Source organism: Sciurus vulgaris, assembly GCF_902686455.1.
Source record: "Sciurus vulgaris genome assembly, chromosome: 11".
In the NCBI taxonomy this organism is placed as follows: Eukaryota; Metazoa; Chordata; class Mammalia; order Rodentia; family Sciuridae; genus Sciurus; species Sciurus vulgaris.
This window is the reverse complement of record NC_136472.1, coordinates 120,793,791-120,812,463: the sequence shown is the minus strand read 5'-3', so window position 1 is coordinate 120,812,463 and position 18,673 is coordinate 120,793,791. Positions and strand designations below refer to the sequence as shown.

The 18,673-nt window shown below is 47.4% G+C and overlaps 1 protein-coding gene across 11 annotated transcripts in view; it reads right to left on the bottom strand.

Moving 5' to 3' along the window:
• PKNOX2 (PBX/knotted 1 homeobox 2) overlaps window positions 1-18,673 on the bottom strand; it is a 269,434-nt gene that overhangs the window by 223,243 nt on the left and 27,518 nt on the right. For 3 of the 11 annotated variants that reach the window (XM_079102836.1, XM_079102833.1, XM_079102839.1), the window contains exon 1: window positions 12,240-15,230. The exons of 3 other annotated variants lie outside the window; for them this stretch is intronic. The gene's annotated coding sequence lies outside the window, so the exon portion shown is untranslated. Of the gene's footprint in view, window positions 1-5,784; window positions 6,951-12,239; window positions 15,231-18,673 lie in introns of those variants that run through there. 5 more of the 11 variants (XM_079102841.1, XM_079102834.1, XM_079102840.1 and 2 more) reach the window with 3 other exon arrangements.

Below are 18,673 nucleotides of genomic sequence, written 5' to 3'. Positions count from 1 at the left end.
TGCTTTCAAATGTACTTAATCAACAAGAATAGGATTGGAGGGCTGGAGCTCCTACAGGTAGAGCTAACAGAGAAGAATAAAGCTCATAAATCATTTAGCATGCAATCCAAACAGGGGTACACATTTTTTTTTTTTTTTCTTAAAGGAAAAGGCAATGCCAAAGAAAGAACCACATAGGAAACCAAATACGCAGAGACTTGTCCCCACATGTAGAGATTTGCAAGCAGGGCAGGGCAGTCGGTTCATATCAATTCCATCTGCAATCAGACCCTCCATACGGATTCTCCAGCTTGACTTCCCCTCACATCTCCAAACTCAGATCAGCAGAGGGTTCAACAACGTGGAGGGACAGCTGATAGGAACAGCTGCCTTCCACCTACTCACTCCTTCTGCCCAAACCAGGGCCTGGCTGTCTCTCCTGAGCAGCTGACTCCACCCAGGGGCAGCTGGGTCAAGTGGGGAGCTGCAGAAGGAGGGGGAGACCCAGAAGACCGAGGCTGACTTCTTCCAGGGCTCAGCTCGGAGCGATCTTCCCTAGCCTCCCTGATAGAATAACATCCACTCCCAGACACGCTCTTCCACCTCAAGCTGCTATTTCCCCTTCAAAGCAATTATTAGTACTTGGCATTATATTACATAGACATTTACTATGCATCTCCCCTACCAGGATGCAAGATTCATGAGGGCTGAATATTTATGTGTGTGGTTGACAGTTTTATATCCCCAGATCCTGGACCAGCACCTGACACATAGTAGGCATTCAGAAAATAATTGTTGAATGTATGAATGAACAAATAAATCAAAATAGGTCCTTCCCTCTTATGCAGGAAACATTTCAGATGGAAAACACCTTGTCTAATCCAAAGTAGAAAGACACATTCAAGAGCTTGAAGTCTGTCGTTGGTCTCTGATTCTGTCATTTTGACCTAGAATAAATTAGTCCTGCTTATGAGCCAGCCTTACCTTCTCCATCTGCAGAATGGGTATTACTCCAGCACAAAGAAGAAGGAAAGGAAGGAATTATGAAGAACTAACACTTATTGTACTGAGCTAGGTGCCTGACTGATGGACACTGTCTCATTTATTCCTCATCATGATCTTGGGAGATAGATATTGTTATCTCCAGCTCACAAGTAGGGAAACTGAGACACAGAAATATAAAGTACCTCTCAAACTTGCACACGGTGGACGTGGCAGGGAATTTCGACCCAGGCCTGCAGATCCTTCTATAGCTACTTCTATACAGTGTGGAGGTTCATATTGTGATTCAGCCATTTATCTGAATATAGGTTCATCATCCCAGAAGAAAATTCAAGCTGTGCCCAGTCGAATTTGGAGACCCTGAACTCTGCCCTTTTCTAAAAGTAGGAGGTGGGGATAGTTATGGAGACCAATTGTCCTGGCCTGTCTGGGTCTTTTCAGGTCTTAGCACTCAATTCTTCTGTCCCAGGAAAATGCTCCATCCCAGGCAAACAGAAGTGGTTTATCACCCGAAGTGAAATGCAGCTACAGTTAGAGACCTTGAAAACCCAGAGCCAAAGACCACGGGGTTTCCTCAGAGTATCCTATCCTATACTTCTTCCCACAGGTGGTGAGGAAGGGCCCGCTGGGTCCATGCCGCGCAGCTGTGTGCTGTCCCTGAGACACACAGGTCCTGGCCCACACGGGCGCAGAGAGAGAGCCAGGAGCCTGTAAGGTGCCATTACCTTCCTGTGCCCCAAGTGCAAACTTTGGTCTGGGAACAGCATGGGTTCCTCCCTAAAGGGCAAGATGACCTCCCCAGCGGAAGGAGGGCAGATTCCTGGAATTCCAGTCAATGTGGCTTTGGTTTTAGCCAGACCCCTTTAACCACCCCCCAAAATTCAGGACTGCCAATAAACCACTAAGACGTTCCACAGATCCCCTGCAATGGCCCCGCCAGGATTTCCAAATCAAAGAATTCAGAAGGGTTGCCTTTGTAGGATTCTCCTTCTATATGAGAAGTCATCCCTCCATTCTCTGGGCAGGTGAGCAGAACCTTCACCACATTACCTTCATTCTTCGGCCTCCAGGGAGGTGACCCTGGAGGTGGCAGGGAGGGTCCGCGTTCCCTGTCCCAGGTTCACTGAGTTCGGGTCCCCACCACAACCTTGCTTCACTGCAAGTGATGGTCAGTATCCACACTGAGGATGGCTCCTTTCCCGACCAAGGTTAGAACAAGAGCAATAACAGCACAGAACTTCAGCAGAGAGAGAGCAGGCAGAGGTGAGGTGACAGGATTGACACCAGGGTGCGGCATGAGGGTCACATAGGACAACCTCCACCTTCAAAATCTCTTTTTTCAGGACCTTCGAGGGGAGCCCTTTTGCCCCCTTGCTCATTCCTTTATCCACCACGCAGATGACCACGACCCGTGTCTTCTGTCCAGAGATACGGGACCCGCAGCCCACTGCTCCGCCATCCCTCAGCCCCCTCGTTCCTCACTGTGGTTTGGGGCATGTTGCTCTACAAATGCTTCTCGATGGGTTCAGGTGAGTCTTTTCAGTATCCATTGGGTTCTGGGTCTTCTGAGTTTTCATAATTTCCTTCCTCTCTTCTCAACATGTTATATCTACGAACTCCTCCTTTCCTCCCACCCCAGAAGCAAGGTTGACCCTCTCCATCTTACGGTACCATCAATTGTGACTCTGTGTATCTTCGATCTCTCCTACTCAGGCTACCCACCTGGACCTATGACAGTCTCCCCAGACACACGGGCCTCGTGGCAAAGTGAAAACAGCACTTGCTCAAAAGGCAGAATCCTACTTGTGATACCTATTGACCCTGTATATTTCAGAGACTCAGTTTCTTCATCTGTGAAATGGACATAACAGCTCCTGCCCTGCCTCCCTTGAACTTTGTAAAGATTGGGTAAGACAGGCTGGGGTTGTGGCTCAGTGGTAGAGCGCTTGCCTAGCACGCCTGAGGCACTGGGTTCAGTCCTCTGCACCACATATAAATAAATAAAAAATAAAGGTCCATGGAGAGCTAAATAAAATAATTTTAAAAAATCAGGTAAGATGATAAGCTTGAAGTTCTTTATAAATAATCATATGGATGTATAGAATTATTTAATTATTTTCTTAGCCCTCTGGAACTATATCCTTTTCATCTCCCCCTTCCCTTTTACCACCAAACTTGTTTACTTTTTTTGTTTTGCTTTGTTATTGATGTCATTTTATTCATACAAGTCTGCTTTTTTCCCAGGGCTGGAGACTGACCAGGAACTCCTGCACGCGTAAGCAGGTGCTCTGCCGCTGAGCTGTGCCCCACCCCCGCTCCCACCAGACTTTTGAAAGATTGAACTGTGCTCACAACTTTCACTTCCTCGCATCTCATTCTCTCCTGACCCCCTGAAACCTGGCTGACCCCCAGCTGCAGTGACACTGCTCTGGGGTGGCTGAGTACTCCTGTTCACCCCTGTTTCTCAGTTATAACTAGTCAAACGATGCGACCCTTGCCTCTTCTTCCCCCTTCCTGCTCATCTTCTAGTCTTTACTGTTTCTATGTATGTTGTCACTTCTCTTCCAACCATACAAGCTGTATAAACCTGATTGATTTCTCCCTCACCACCCTTTCCACCTTGCACCTTCTCCCTGAACTAGCCCAGACCCAACACATTCCCACAGAGGCACATATTATGTCCCAACCAGTCCAACCCTTAGAGATGTCTTCCATATTTGCTTTCTCCTTTCCCAATTGTTAAATTCTTCATTGTATTTTACTCCCAATCACAGTGGTCTCCCAAATCGTTCCTCTCTTCTCTGATCTACCCCACACACCTTGTCAGCAAGAAAGTTCTAATGCAAAGTTGCAAAGTCTTCTCTTACTACTCCTTACATTAAACAAACAAAAACTGTATGGCTCCTCAAAGTCTTTAGAATAAAGTGTGAATTCCTAAGCCTGGTGTGGGGAACTTCCACGTTATGTCCACAATCCAACTTTCCAACCTCAATTATAATCTACCTCTGTGCTGACCCCACACTCTCAAGAAATTGGAGTATTTCATGTTCCCAAACTATACTATGTACTTACCTGCCTCAGGACCTTTGCATATACCAACTATCTTTTGCAATGTCTTACACTGATGCTTATGAAAACCCTACTCCCTCCTTCAAACCCAGTTCAAAATTCATCTCATCCACTAAGCATTTCCTGCTCATCTCAGAGACAGATATTTCCTTGTCCAAACTCATAGCATGTCATCTATGATATTTTTCAGCTTTGCATTATAGCTACTTGTTTTCTTGCCTTATCTCTTCTATTGAACATATTCATAACTGAATTACATCTTGCACATTTTAAAATCCATAGCAGTTGTGCAATAAATATTTCGTTGAATGCAAAATTGAATGACTAAATTAAATCTCTCCAGTAGTTTCTGATTCAAGCAACACAGGTAGGGCTTGCTCACTTGTTGGCAAGCATCTCATCGCCCCTGTCCAGGAATGATTTGGCCACACACATCCATTCCCACCTCTTGCTCACCTTCCATTCACCCCTGGCTCCTCTCCAATCTCTTCTGCCACCAAAATCTCTCTCCCCAGGGTGCCCATGGATTCACAAAGTCAAGGAATACTCTTTTAGTCCTTCTCATACTGGATATGTTGTTCTTTTTGCACCTGACTCTACCCAATCACAAAGCCTTCTACTCCTTTGGTTTAGGTATGCCACCCTTTCTAGATTGTTCTCCTAATTCTCTTGTCGTTTGTGGTTTCTCATCTCCGTCCCTTAAATGTATGCACCTCAACGGTCTGCCTTTGCCTACCACTCTTCCCCTCCTCCACACACTCGCCCTGGGTGATCTTGTCCACCCTCAGCATGAGCTACTGGCCACCACATTTCTACCTCCAACCATTCTGACGGGTGTGTTCAATTTCCTAATAGATATCTCCAGCTACATATTCCGTGGATAGTGGAACTCAATGTGGAAAGAAGCAAGCAAGGAGAGGGCAAGGGAGGGAGGGAGGATCGACCCCAATTAGACCCATCCCTATCATAGTTTTCAACTACTATCCACCCAGTACCTATGGCATGTGGGGTCCTTCCTCCCCCTTGTCCTCCCATATCTAGATTAGTCCCTCCTACCCTTGTAACCACTTCTTGAATGTGGCCCCCACTCCTACCTCCACCCCAGCCTGGAGCCCCCCCGCCCATTGCTTGCCTGCAATGCAGCAACAGGTTTCTAATCGGCTTCCTGCCTCTGCTCTGACCCACATGAATCCACCCTTCTCAGTACCACCAATGTGATCTTTCTTAAACACAATCTGTCCAAGTCCCTCACCAGCCTAAAATCCCTTAATACTAACAATGGCTACAGTTTAGTGAGTGCTCTCTTGGTTCCAAGACCGCTCTGAGCACTTCACGCTTATTAGCTCATTCAGTTCTCACAACACCTCAGTGAGGTAAACACTATTATTTTACCCTTTGTGCACATTAGGTAATTGAGGCACCAAGAGATTAAGTCATTCACCCGAGGTCACACAGCTAGCAAGTGGCAGAGCAGGGCACCTGGCTTCAGAGCCTGCTACTCAGTGCTATTTCTTGCAGCCTCTTCAAGGGCTCCCCATCAGCTATAGGAGGTCGCTGGGCATTCCGGGCTCTCCATGCCCTGGCCCTGCCTCCTGCCTCACTCCTCTCCTGCTATTCCCTGGTCCATGTCGTTTGCTCCAGAACTGAACTCCTTCCTTTTCACATTCCCTGGTTCATGCAAGATATCCACCCCTTCATTCAAGATAATCTCTAACCAGGAGTGGTGGTGCACACCTGTAATTCCAGCAACTCAGGAAGCTGAGGCAGGAGGATGGCAAGTTTGAAACCAGTCTCGGTAATTAAGGGAGGCCCCAAGCAACTTAGAAAGACCCTGTCTCAAAATAAAAAATAAAAAGTCTGTGACTGTAGCTCAGTGGAAAAGTGCCCCTGAGTTCAATCCCCAGTCTGCTTAATGCCCTTTCCTACATTTTGGATTAACTACTTTCTACTCAAGTCAACTTAGATGTTAAAAGAGGTGACTTCTTCCAACCTCCCCAGTGACCACCAGACTGATCTGAGTGTTCTTCTATGGTATACCTGCCCTGAAGTTTCCTTCCTGTTACCCCTCCTAGACTGAAGATTCCTCAAGGATGGGGACTTTGTCTTATGGTTTATTCATCTCTGTACCTGTGGAGTGTAGCACTGTGCCTAAAACACAGTAGATACTTCGCAAATGTGTGCTGGGCTAGACTGAGCTCAGCCCACCCGGACCTGCCAAGGCCCTGGCTGCAGTCATTCCAGACCACCCCAGTGCACAGCCATCTCTTTCTTCCCAGAATTCCCTCAACACAGGAATCTGCCACTCATTTAGTAACTAATCTTACTCCATTGCGCAACACCTCCTGCATTGTAATCTTTATTATTCAACTTTTATATTATTACTTTTCTTTTCACAAACTATTTCCCCAATTAGAGAATAGATTCTTTGAAGATAGAAGTTAGGGGTTAGGTTTCAATTGCACTTTTATCTTCCTAAGTGCCTTGTCCATCTTAAGTGCCCAATAAATGTATCGTGATTTGATTTTATGCAGTGTGGCGAAGCTGAGGTTGGGCTTAAGTGTGTGTTTGGGGCGTAGTGTGGGATGAGAGGGGAGGGAAGAGACTCGGATTCAAAATAGGGGTTGGTTAGAGAGTAAAGTATTTAGGGCTCAAAGGGACATAATCTAGTCTCTACTCATTCTATCCACCCTTCTCCCCCAGTGAGAGACTCCCTGATGACTTTGAAATGAATTGTTACTTGGATATAATAAAATATAAAATTACAATTCTGGATTCAGAAATGAGGGTTACATCTATGCCTAAAAGTCAAAAATATCACTCTCTGACCTCCAACAAGTCATCTGGACCAGGGGATGAAGCTCAGTGGTAGAGCAATTGCCTAGCATGTGCAAGGCCCTGAGTTCAATTCCCAGTACCACACAAGAAAGAAAGAAGAAGGAAGGAAGGAAGGAAGGAAGGAAGGAAGGAAGGAAGGAAGGAAGGAAGGAAGGAAGGAAGGAAGGAAGGAAGGAAGGAAGGAAAAAGAAACCATCTGTCCGTCTTACTGGACACTAGAGACTGCACTGCTCAAAGACCATGGAAGAGGAGAGAGCCCGGGTTCAGACTGCACTCTTGAAGGGCTCCCTTCCCAGTCCTTCCTGGAAAGCACTCCATGCCTAGCAACAAGCTTTCATCAAAAATTTAAAAATCCAGTCTGACTGTGTGCTGGGCACATAATGGGATAGAAAGGCAGAATGGATACAAAAATAAACACCAGGACCTCAAACCTCAAAACATATTCACAATAAAATACGTATTGAGCATTTTCTAACTTGCTCCTTTTTAGAAACAGCATGTCATGGACACATCATTAACATGTAACTGACAGACTCTGTGCCTTGCACCACTCCAGCTTCTGGGAATAGGAGAACACACAGAACACACCCCTACCAAGGGTTAGCAAGCACTGTGTGCCAGGCACCCTGGGGGATACAGGAAAGATCAAATATGGTCCCTGTCTTCCAGGAGCAGATGGTCCAGGTTTGGAGACAGGACCTTTATGCAAAAAGCATACATTATTGTTACTGCTGCTGTTATTGGAAGTGATAGCCAATTATGCCAGTCTATGCTGAGCACCTAGCAGAGGTATACACTGGGAGCTCAGGGAAGGATTAAAAAACATTCAGCTAGGCAATCCTGAAGGAGATGGGGGCTGAGGGACAGTGTGAGTGTTGCAAGTGGAGAAAAGGAGATGGCAGAGGAAGGTTAGTGACAGAGTCCAAGGAGGGCTCCTGGAAGGCATTGCAGAGCTGTCTCTGACCAGGAGTCAGGCCAATTCACAATCTAAGTGGAAGAAATTTGACAGGAAAGGTCCAAGAAAGACAGGGGTGTGCCTTTAAGTCAGAGAAGCTTAAAGGAGAGGACTAAAATCAGAGCAATCAACCTTCCAGTAACTTCCATCAATAAAACCTGGAAAGTCTCAGGCAAACTGGGATGAGTTAATGAACCTGTGACTGGAATCCAGCGGTGGCTTGAGTTGAAGGCCAGCAACCTCTTACTCCATGAGCATATTACCAATGGATACATCCCATCAGTCACACGCTCCTCACAGTGTGGCCCACAGACCAGCAGCATCAACATCACTGGGAGCCTGTTATAGATATAGAAACTCTGCCCAGCTAGGTTCTGCTGGTTTACCGTCTGCATTTTAACAAGATGCCCAGGTGACTCGTTTGTACTTTAAGGCTCAGAAACAGTTTTAGTGGTTTCTCTCCTGAAGATCCAGCTCCCCACACCAGGGCCATGCCTACCCCAGTGCCATTATGCCATGATCTACACTTCCCCTTCTCAGAAACAAAGGGGCCTCTGCTTCCCACCCAGTCACTGGAATTCTTTCCAGCTCCTGTCTCTAGGATTCAAAAGACTCTGATAAGGAAATTTACTCTCCAGGATCTGACCTCTCTCTAGAGATCTCGGCAAAAGGCAATCCCAGGAGCCTCAAGCAAAGGATAGCATGGATTTTTTTTTTTTTTTTTTTTTTTTTTCCAGAACCTATGATCTACCCTGGAGAGAAGAACACAGAGGGTTATCCTGCTTCCTTCTCAGATGCAAAGGTGAAACACTGGTTTGGAGAAATGAAGCTTAGAAAAAAGAAGGCTTGTTTAAGATCACCCCAGAGTTCACACCAAAATTCTGCAGTCCTGAGTGTTTTTCATTGGTTCAGAGGACTGGGCACACATGACACACTAGTCAGTCACACAATAAGGGAAACTGAAGAGTTTGCTGACCCAAGACGTGCACACTGCAGGTTCACTACCATCTAGCTTGACCATGCTCCCAAGAATCCCGGGAGGGGCAGGCATGGGGATTTGTGATTTGAAACTGTGGACCTCTTTGAATGGCTAAGAGGGGAAGAATGTCCTCTGAGGAGGGAAAGAGAAAACTGAGGGCTCGTAGACTGGTCCCTACAGAATATTCTACAAGCTCTGCCCACCTCCTGGTCTCCACTACCTTCATGATTCCCTAAAGGGCCACGGCAGCCAGGGAGGGAAGTGCCCTGAGAAATGGGGACCGTGAGCCACCTGCAGTTAGCCTGACAACCTGACAAGACAAGTGGAATAAGTATTTAGAGACCAGAGACTCAGTTCAATTCCCAAACCCTCTACCTTTTGGCCAGGGCTGGGGATTTTCTGAGCAGTATATTCAGACAGACTAGAGCTATAGTTACCAGATACCAGAGCATTCCAGCGAGGACTTGAAATGAAGAGCACATAAGGAAAAATTTACCACAGTGAAATTCCATTACGAGGGCCATATATTTAGGGACTGCAAATATTTTACCTCATAATGAAAGGGTTTTTTAACTCCAAAAACACCTGGCAGCTGGTAAGGGAGTGGGAGAGAAATTGCCCATCTCTAAAAATGGAAAATAAAAATTTTGAAACATTTCTGTTTAAATAGCATCATCGAAAGAATCTTTAAAAAAAAAAAAAAAAAAAAAAGATAAGACATCAGGATGAAGTGTCTGCCCCAGGGGACTCTCTCCCCACCCCTGCACCCTAAGAGTCCGATCTCATTTTTCTTTGGCACCCCTGAAGGCTGGAGTGGAAGAGCCGTAGCCTTGGTGTTCCCCGGAATGTCTGAGCATGCTCTTCCTGGACCATCTGAGGGCCTCTGGGGGAGTGTGGGTAGATAAAGAGGTAACCAAGAAACCCTGTGCCGCGGTGTGAACTCAGGACTTTAGAAGACAGATACTCTCCTGTGTGACGCTGCAGGCACCTCATCCATGGAGGGTGTGGGTTTGAGGAGAAAAGTGAGGTGCAGCAATGGGGTCCAGAGGCTAGAAGTCCCCCTCCACCCGCCAGCATTTAACATTTCCCCAGGACTCACAGGTATCAGGACTAAGGTTCCTTGAGAGAGTAGGGGACATGGAGGGTCACAGCTGCAGCCCTGCCTGCCCAGGCCTCCAGCATGTCTAGGGCACGATGGGGGTCTCTCTTGGGGATGCCATTCAGGCCCTGTCTTTTGGGGTTGGGGGGAGTCAAAGAAAAACATGTATTTATAACATGAACTTCCCTCCTCTCCTTTCCCTCAGCTAACTGATTAATTAAATGAATACAAAGGCGGTCTTGTTGGGAGCCCCAGCCGCAGGACCCTCTGTGTTTTCTTTAAGCCGGCCTAGCAAACAGGAAACAAAAGGCTTAATTCTGTCTGGTTTCATGAAGGGGGCTGTATGTCACAGCCAGAGGCTGGGGCTCCGCCAGACCCTGCAGAGCAGCCACAAGGCAGCTTGCGACCCCCTACCCCCCGGCTGAGCCCACCACCCCCCAAACACACACTCTTCCCCAGCCCTGGGCTCAAGCTAATCTAGCCTGGCTCCTGGGGGAAATGCCTACGCAGCAGGAGAAACTGAAAGGGAGCCGGGAGTGTCCAAGACAAGGCTCTGGAAGAAAAGCTGTAAAGGAAGTGAGGTTGAGGAATTTGGTCCCCATGGCCATTAATAACCGGAGAGAGGCAAGGGGCTAAGTCTGGGACTTTGCTGATGGTGTAAGATGAAAAATAACCATTTTCCAGCTGTCGTACTTCCTCCTCCCAGTGAATCTGTCAGATGGGCTTTAGCTTGGCAGCCACACAGGTGGCACCATCTCACTCTCACAGGTGGAAACTGCAACTCAGAGGACAGACAACAGATCACGTGGCAGCAGGGTGCCTTCCTAAACCATCCTTGTATTCTCCCCAATGCCCAGGCTTTGCCTCTCTTCTGCAGCCGATCCTTACAGCACTGTCCGTCCCCTCTTGGAATTCTCAGGAGGAGCGGGTATGGGGAAAGCTGCTCTTTTTTGCCCCCAGCAATATCTGGGAAAGAGTTCAATTACTGGATGTAGCCCCAGGGAGGCGCAGAAGTTTCCCAAGAGCTCTTTGGGCCACATGCTCTCTGTGGCCAGAGGAGGGTGCTTCACTGGAGTGTCCCTAGCACACCTCCCTGTCTCCCTGTAGGAAGTTACAGGGAAGACTACTTCCTCCTCTGGAGCAGCAGGAACATCTGCAATCTGGCTTAAGCCCCAACTAAGCACTCAGACCAGGACAGGTTTGTGGAGACCAGGGCTTTAGGACATCAGTGAGACCTTCGGGATGAGGAATGGTATCAGAGAGAAGGTGACCAACTCCCTCACCCCGCCAGCCCCAGTCAGACAGTCCACGTCTAAGAACAGTGGTCTGGATTAAGGGAGCCCAGGGGAGCTCTCTACTTCAAAGATTCACAATTTATCCAACAAAACTTTATTGAGTTTCTAGATGGGCCAGTGTTCCAGGCTATAGAGGGTCATCCATGTATGAAAGAGACAGACACCCTGCCAAATGGAGAATATTCTAGAGGGGTCTCCCTTTGGAAGAGAGGCAAAGACCCTGCCTGGGTCTTTCGTTCATTTGCTTATCAGTTCCTTATCAAGGGCATGAGGGATTCAGTGACCATCAGCCCAGACTCTGACCTTGACTCTGTGGAACATGTCTAATGGGAAGGCCAGACATTAAACTTCAAATCACACAAGTCACAACATGTGACTGCAAGCCACGATGACCTCAGTGAAGGAGAAACACAGGGTATGAAAGACAGTCTGGCTTCAGTGTAGAGAAGAGTTCAAGGGCAAGAGCAGAAGCCAGGAAACCATCTGGAGACACTGTAGTGAGCCAGTCATATAAAGAGAGAGACGGGCTAAGGGGGTGACCCAGGAATAGAGAGAAACAGAGTCAAGATTTGCCTTAGATGGTAGGTCAAATTGAAGAACCTACAGCGGGCTACATGAAAGGAGAAGTCAAAGTCAAGGATGATTCCCAGGTTTTCAGCTCCAGCAACTTGTGAATTCTGCTGCTCTTTGGTGAGATGGGGCAGATGGGGGAGGCCAGAATACAGTGAGCAGGAAGAAGAGCAAGCAGCCTGGTCCTTTCTGTTCCTGAAAGGAATCTCCATTCATCCCTTTGCCTTATACCCTTATGCCCTCATGTGACTAAGAGCTATGACAGTAACAAACAAAACACCTTGGCAGGGGGATGCTGTGGCCCCTGCCCTGGTTGCCATCTGGGCAACAGGAGACCAGCCGCCAGGTCTGATGTACATTACATGCCATGTAAGTTGCTCTGAGCACATGCAGCCCTAAGAGGCCACCAGTATCGCTGTTTTACAGGTGAGAAGGTTGAGTCACAGAGGAGCTCACCTGCTCAAGCTCTCACAGCCAGAGATACCGTATTGAGAATGAAACTCAGGCTACCTGGTCTCAAGATAGGGTTCATTCCACAACTGGATGTTGCTTCTGTCTTGTCCAGTCCATAGAGTAGCAAGGAGAGACCCAGGAAATCTTAGACAGCTGAGGATCCCCAAATCGCTGATCTGGGAGAGTAGAATAAGCCACATTGTTTTCTTTTGCAATAACTGATTTAATTTCTTGATTTGGTTGGATAATAAATCTAGTTTGTACTGAATGAATGAGCAGGGTCGGCAGGGGCAGCTGGACCTGGGTGACAATGAGATCAGAGGAATGTTTTCGCAGACAAAGTCAGGGACAGCTGCTTTCCACACTGCCCGAAACTCTTCAGCCTTCTTGAGCAGTCTAGAGACTAGGGTTGCTGCTTTGGAAATTCTCTGTGGCTCCCTAATGAGGGCTGGGAGGAGCTGGGCTAGTCAGTTGAGCAGAAGTGCAATCAAGTGCCACCTGGGACTGGGATGAGGACATGGGGTGGGGACTCTGACAAGGAGAAACACAGAAAAGGGGAGGAGGAAACAGGTGAGGGAGGAGAACCTACAAAGGAAATAAAAAAGGAGAGGAGAGGGTGACTGTCTGATCTACAAGGTGAGGACTAACTGTGGTCTCAGAGCAGCTCTGACCTAGGTCAAAGAGACTCAAGGACTGGGAGAAAAAAGTGAAACTGCAATGACAAATTTGCTACACTGAAAAGCCTGTCCCTCAAACTCTTTGTTACTAAAGGAAAATTTGGTTAAGCATTCAAATTGCCAGACCACCACAGGGGAGTATGAAGATATTGAAGGAGAACCAGAAAGCAGATTTGTAAGGCAGAAATCATGGGTCCCTACTCCCCATCCTTCTTACCCTTAGGGTGTTACCAAACCAAAAGGGAACCCATGGCTGAAAATGTTGGTTGGTGGGCTACAGTGTTATAGGCACTCTCATCCCCACCTTTGCCTTTCTGGTCTCCTGGTGGGCACAAACTGGACTCCAGACACAGAATTCTTTGTTCTCTCTGGAGAAGAAACTGCTAATAGAAACAATGGTGGACCTCCTCACATGAGGACTCTACTCTGGGCCCCTTATCTTACAGTTCGTCTCTTTTCTGGCTAAACAGACATGAGAGACCCAACAAGTGCCAAGAGAATGGACTGCCAGGCCTAAGCCCTGACCATGGTGTTGGGAGATAGTCCAGGGAAGCTCATTCCCTCCCATGCTTCTCTCCTCCAAAAAGCCTGCCTTATCTGGCTCCACGAGAAGCCAGCTGCTTCCCTGGAGGGCCCTCCATTGGTCCTGCAAGGCCAAGGAATGTGCTATTGATGTGGTTTATAGGGATGTCACAGCCAGATTTCCCAGGGGCCTTCAATCGGCACTCCCACCCTGGGGCCCCAGAGATGGCTGTGTCTGTGAGAAGAGTAGGGTGGAGAGGGAACAGAGATGACCCACCCTAAGATCACCAGGAGTCTCACTAGCTCTGCACAGGCAGCTGCAACCCAGCACCCCAGGGGTTGCATGTCCTCCCCTTGAAGACTCTCACCTAACTTCTACTGCACCCTGTCAAAACCATGGCCTTCATCCCTGCTCTGGGGCAGGGAAGGTGTCTGAGGCAGAGCCATGTGTTGTTAGGAAGTCCCCAGCATTGAGACCTCCCAGCTGAAGCCCCAGAGGAGTTTTGACAGGTCCATGAAAGACCATGGCAGAATCTCTCACTCAGGCAGCAGTAGGCAGCAGAAGAACAGACTTCTCTGGTCCCCAGTAAAGTGGGGGTTAAGAAAGAAAGACCTCCACTTGACTTCAAGGATCTGGCAGAAGCCCCTGGACTTGCTTCTTACCTGCCCCAAGCCTGCGCAATCATTCAACGAATCTGAAGTTCATCATGGTCGTAATTAATTAAACAATGCCAGCCCCTTTGCATCACAGAAGTAGTGAACTACACAAGACCAAGTCGTCCCCAGTGTTACCACTTGACTACTCCACCTACCCTCCTCTTCAGGCAGGTAAAGGGCCCACCTGGGACTTTCAGAGCAGCACTTTCTTCAGTGATGGACATGGGGCCACTGAACATGTGAAACAAGACTAGTGAGACTGAGGAACTAAAATTTTAATGTGAGTTCATTTTAGTCCATTTAAATTATATTTAAGAAGCCACAGAGCTCAGGTAGGGTAAAAATCCAGTGATCTCAGGGAAGCGTCTTCTTCATACCTTCATACCAAGCACTCTTACTAAGTTTCTTTCTCAAAGTAGCAAACACCACTAAGGAGAAGGGATGCCTTCCTCCTTCCCAGTGATCAGGACTTTGTTCCCTATAGCTGCCATCGTAGGCAAGCGGCCGTTCTATACCAATGTCTAGAATCATGGAAAAATAACGTGGATGGGACCTTGGACATGATCGGATCCAACACCTTTCTTTGTTCTATTGATGAGGAAATTCAGGCCCAGAGAAGTGAGGAAGCTTAAACAGGGTCACCGAAGAAATTGTAGCAGGGTTTGACTCGGGTATTGACTTCAATAGCTCTCAGATCTCCCTCCTCCCCTGAACTGCCTGTGAACATCAGTACTGTCCCCAACAGTAAGACTTTCTCCCTCATCCAAGAGCCTTGTTAGAAGTGCAGAATGAGCCTCCCAGCAAAGGCTGGGGAGACCCCATGATGGAGACACTTTCCACCACGCAGGGTCTAGAGTCCAGGGGAAGAAGGTGGGCTACACAGAAGATGGTCTCCCCTGCTTAGGCCCTGCCTCAGGCCCTCCCCAGAGCTATGGTCCTCAGGAGGGGGACAATAGGGAGTCTAGAAGCTCTCAACCAGGAGAGAGGCCCTAAATCCAGCATTTTGAAATTGGAGCCCCTGTGTGTTAGGGATTCTATAGCAGGAACGCTGTCAGGAAATTGTGCTTCTGGTTATAATTTCCTTGGGAGAATTTATCATTCTATTATGCTCTCAAAGAGGTTATGATTCAAACACTTTGAGAACCCTGGGCTGGGGAGATAGCTCAGTCAGTAGAGTGCTTGCCTTGCAAGCACAAGGCCCTGGGTTTGATCCCCAGCACCGCAAAAACAAAACAAAATGAATATGAGAACCCTGATACCCAGAATCAATTTTGGAGACTGGAGAAAGTATCAAGCATCAGTATCAGCTGACAACAGGACCCCTCTGAGTGCTTCCACAGCACCTTGAACTCAACATTGTAAACAGGAAACCCACGCCCACAGACTTGCTCATTTTCGTGAGTGGTACATCAATCCCCTGAGTCTTCGGGCTGGTCCCACCCTAAACCAGACATCCAGTACCTGCCTAGTCACTGAGTCCTATTGGTTCTTCAGAACAGCTCTTAAACCTCTTTTTTTATTTTTTATTTTTCATTCTGTCTACCCTAGCTTGGGCCTCACCACCTGCTATAGTTTGAATGTGTCCCACAAAGTTTGTGTGTTGGAAACTTAATTCCCAAAGCAACACTGTCGGGAGTTCCAACCTTTACGGGGTGATTAGATCATGAGTGAATAAATGGATGCGATTATCACAGGATTGAGTTCTTGGTAAAAGAACAAGTTCTTCTCTTTTCTTCTCCACCTCCCACCCGCCCCCTGCTCTCTTGTTCTTCCACCTTCCACCATGGGATGATGTGCAAGGAGGCCCTTAACAAGATGCAGGTCCCTTAAAACTCAGACTTCCCAGCCTCCAGAACTAAAGAAATAAATCTCTATTCTTTATAAATTACAGTCTTAGGCATTCTGTTATAGCAGCCCAAAGCAGGCTAAGACATCACTTCTACCCTCATTGCAAAATCCTTCCCCCTTCTTCCTGTGTCCCAGCCCTCCCGCTTGCAAACCATCCTCAATTTCTTTAGAATTTTTAGGTTTTTTAAAAAATACCTTTATTTTATTTATTTTTTTTTATGTGGTGCTGAGGATCAAACCCAATGCCTCACACATGCTAGGCAGGTGCTCAACCACTGAGCCACAACCCCAGCCCCTAAAACTTTTAGTGTTATAATATCTCTTACTTTCCTAAAATATTGCAAAATATTGCAGGTAGGAAAATCATGTGTCTTAAGCCAGTAAGAAAAGGATAGAAGCATAATGGAAAGACAGAGTGGAGCTTTGGCACAGACTAACGCGGGTTCAAGTTCTGGTTCATGTGCCTGTAATCCCAGCAACTTGGGAGGATAAGGCAGAAGGATCACAAGTTCAAGATCAGTCTCAGCAGCTTAGACTGTCTCAAAATAAAATATAAAAAGACTGGGGACCTAGTGCAGTGGCAAAGAACCCCTCTGGACTCAATACCCACCCAGTACAACAACAACAATAACAAAAAACTAAAAAAAAATAAGGAAAAAAAACCAGAGTTCTGAGTTCTGACTTTGCTTCTTCCTGGTTATGTTATTGGAGAAGTTACTTAAACCCTTTGAATACTCAGTTTTACATCCAAATGTAAATTTAGGTGGGATAAAATTAAAACAGGGTGCTAATAAAATACCTTCTTTGAAGAAGCAATGCTTCCTGTGTGGTGATTAAGAGTCCAGGCTCAAAACCCGACTTCCTGGGTGCTAATCCCATCTTCCCAAATTACTCGCTGTTGATATTGGACATGTTCCCTACCCTCTCCATCTCCCAAGCTCCTATCATCTATAGGAGTGTGGTGAGGACTAAATTCATCTAAGGAGCTCAAAACAGTGTGTAGCGTGTGGTGAATGCTGAATACAGGCCAGTGATGATGACTTGTGGGATTTGGTGAGAATTTAATTACTTGCACCTTGTCAGCTGTCTGGCATATCGTAGATGCTCAATAAATGACAGCATCTTTCCCTTCTCTGGAAATGTGTTGGATGAATCTGTTTTAAACTCCTAGAGTTTTTGCATTAGTGGCTAAGTATCCAAGTGGGAGTGTGTCAGCAACAAGCAGTGCAAGAGGAGGGATGAGGCCTCAGGGACACTGAAGCATGTGTGGCCTTGGGGGTCCTCTACACTGAGGGACTCACCAAGCCCCAAGAGGAGCTGAAGGTCCCCTTCTGTCAGCCAGCACAAGCCCTTCCTGGGGGTAGGAGGGTCAAATTCCCTGCTGTGTGGTGAACACTCACCTGTGTAGACAGAGGAACCGGGAGCTACAAACCCTCCCTGCCTGTGAATTCCCTACAACCCACTGCACATCTTCTAGGTTCTCACGAGACCCTGAAAAGATCATTTTGTGTTTTCCCCCAAATAAGAAGCACCAGCAAAGACCAGGACAGGGTTATTATTGCCAAGAAAGGGTAGAGGCAGGAGTTGGCCTGGGGCGAGGAAGGGGGCAGCAATGTGCTCTCAGAAATCTCCCTGAGCCCAGAGGGCCCTGGTAGGAAAGCAAGACCCACTTGCCTGAGCTCTGCCTCAGCCCTGTATTACACAACAGCTCTGGGCTCAGTGCTGAGCAGAGACCAGGGAGGCCCGGTTCATGCACAGGCATTTAGATTTGACTTTGGAAAGCCCTGAGACATCACATTGCTCTTGGCTGTTCTCTCTCCTAGGGGCCCTGCCAGCAATTGAGAGCTTGGAATAGCTTCCAGCCAGCCTTTGGATATTGCCTCAGCTCATGAAGGGCCTTTGCAGTCATTAGCATATGTGAAACTCTCAACACTTCGGTGAGAAATCCATATCCTACCCCATCTCACAAATGGGGAAACTGAGATAGGAAGGGCTACATGGCTTGCCCGAGATAGCATATGAGGAATGTGCTCCATTTCAGCCTTAAATCCTAATCCCCTGCTCTGATCCTCTGATACTTTGCACCCCGCACTGCTGCCTCTCTTAAGCCCCTGGTCTTATGGGTGAGGACACTGGGCCTCAGTTCACACAGTTCTTAGGACCATGTCCCTGCACTGGGGCTACCTCCCTTGGCTTGAGGAGTGGAGCAGCAAGGAGTGGGGTCCAGGTTATCACGGCCACAGCACCAAGCAGCCAAGTCTCTTTATAATAAGGAGGAACCGGCGGTATATTATGCACACATTTGTAAGTTATAAGCATTACAGAGAGAGGAGGCACATAAATTAAAGTGGCCAACTTGTATGCACACATGCACACTGGCACGGACAGAAGGCTGGCTTTAAATGGAAAAAAATTAGCAGCTTGAAACAGTAAAAAACCTCAACTTTGCCTCAGAAAGATGCAGGGCAACTTCACAGAGTTTTATGTGGCCCATAAATTAGGGCTGAGAAAGGGCCTCTGCAGTATTCCTTGGTAGAGACGGGGGCTTTCCGCCCGCAGATACACCGTGTGGCAGCATTACAAATGTCCCAAGCAGTTTATATACAACAGCACAGCATGAGTTTGCTGGGGGATATTGGAGCTGGTAATTGCTATTCTAAAACTGGCCTTGTAAGCTTGAAGAAATGTTTTGAGGGGGGAAAAGAGCCAATTTAAGAGCTTTATAAAGCCATA